Genomic DNA, 2,257 nt, shown 5'->3' with positions numbered 1-2,257 from the left:
CATTACCACCATTGTCACCATTGCCACTTGTACGAAAATAGTACTTACTTCACCACTTCCTCACCATTACCATCATTATCACCATTGCCACTTTAATGATAATATTACTTACTTCACGATTTCCTCACCATTACCACCATTGTCACCATTGCCACTTGTATGAAAATAGTACTTACTTCACCACTTCCTCACCATTACCACCATTGTCACCATTGCCACTTGTACGAAAATAGTACTTACTTCACCACTTCCTCACCATTACCATCATTATCACCATTGCCACTTTAAAAGAGGTTGATCCACTTCATTCGCCAAGCGAATGATCTTCGCTTCGCGGGAACAACAAAAACCACCATATCGCTCTTTCCTTTCTTCGGTGCTACCTTCTTTTTTCCAAGGGATGGGGTTGGGGTGTATAATAACCCTTTTCTTGAGTATGCCCGGAAACAACTCCTAGCTCAATTTAGGATCAAATGTAGGAACCTCATGGGTAAGGATAAGGTATTGGAATTGATAGAGAAATTCATAGACCTAGGTAGGATACGAAAATTGATAAAGGGAATAGAGATGATGATAGAGATCATACTGAGAAAGAGGATAATTCCGTACGGGTACAACTCTTATTTGAATGAAGTGCAAAAAATGCGATCTTTTTTATCTAATCGAACAAACACTAATACCTTAATTGAGTCGGTAAAGATCAAATCTGTTTATCAAAGTGCTTCTCTGATTGCTCAAGACATCTCTTTTCAACTGAGGAACAATCCAATCTCATTTCGTTCCATTTTTAGTAAAATAGTGAAGGATATTCCATTAATAATGCCAAAAGGGGTGGAGGGGATACGTATTTGTTGTTCTGGTCGATTAGGGGGTGCGGAAATAGCTAGAACTGAATGCGGAAAGTATGGAAAAACATCTTGTAATGTATTTAACCAGAAAATCGATTATGCTCCTGCGGAAGTATCTACTCGTAACGGAATTTCAGGTGTCAAAGTGGGGATCTCATATAGTCAAAATAAGAAGGGACGTGCTATATCCGAAACATACGAAATATAGTAAATATTTTAAATGCAGATGTAGTAGGGGTCGCGAACCGGATGGTACACAACTTGGTTTTGGAAGATATGGCACCAAAAGTTGTAGAGCTGGTCGTCTTTCATATCGAGCCATTGAAGCAGCGCGTCGGGCTACAATCGGACAATTCCATCGTGCTATGATCGGACAATTCCGAAGAAATTGTAAGATATGGGTAAGAGTTCTCGCAGATCTTCCTATTACGGGGAAACCCGCAGAAGTTCGAATGGGAAGAGGAAAAGGAAATCCGACGGGTTGGATTGCTCGTGTGTCCACGGGACAAATCCCATTTGAAATGGATGGTGTGAGTTTGTCAAATGCTCGACAAGCCGCTAGATTAGCGGCGCATAAACCATGTTCGTCACCCAAGTTTGTTCAGTGCTCGTAACGTAATTGGTTAGTGGGGAAAAACCGGGCCGGGACTCAAAAGAATTTGGCGAAGTGTTTGTTCCTGAACGAGGGAAGTGGAAAGACAAAGAGGGATAGGGAGCTCGCCTCCTTCTTTTTTGTAATCGCCGAAATTGTACGACGACCCTTCTTGTTCCAGGCATACGACCCTGAGACGTGACGGTGTCACTTTTCCGGCCCGGTAAAGTGACAGTGATATAAATAAGAATAAGAAAGAGAAGCGTGATGTTGTCGTGTTGTCAGCAATCAAATTATCGTAAACAGATATTACGTTTGCATTGTTTCAATTTCTGTTCGTACTCTGATTGCTGTGGCTGCAGCTCGATCTTGGCAAATCTCTCAAATGGATGTACATGAGTTTTTTCTATATGCAGCCACCTCTGGGTATTCAAGTTCCTGATGGTCATGTTTGTCGCCTTCGAAAGGCCCTCTATGGGAAAAAAGCAACCACCTCGTGCTTGGTTTGAGCAGTTCAGCTCTGTGGTTCAAGCTGCTGGTTTCTCTTCTAGTGAGCATGACCCTGCACTTTTCACTCATACATCTGACCGCGGTCGTACCTTGCTTCTTCTCTATGTTGATGATATGTTGATCACTGGAGATGATCAGAAGTACATTGCTTTTGTTAATAAAAAGTTGAGTGAGCAATTCAAGATGTCAGATTGATTTTCTCTCTGTTATTTTCTGGGAATTGAGGTTGATAAAACTAATGATGGTTACTATCTCTCTCAGCATCGCTATACTCAGGATTTGATCTCACGTTCAGGTCTTACTGATA

Source organism: Triticum dicoccoides, chromosome 1B, assembly GCF_002162155.2.
Source record: "Triticum dicoccoides isolate Atlit2015 ecotype Zavitan chromosome 1B, WEW_v2.0, whole genome shotgun sequence".
Classification (NCBI taxonomy): domain Eukaryota; kingdom Viridiplantae; phylum Streptophyta; class Magnoliopsida; order Poales; family Poaceae; genus Triticum; species Triticum dicoccoides.
This window is presented reverse-complemented; position numbering follows the sequence as displayed.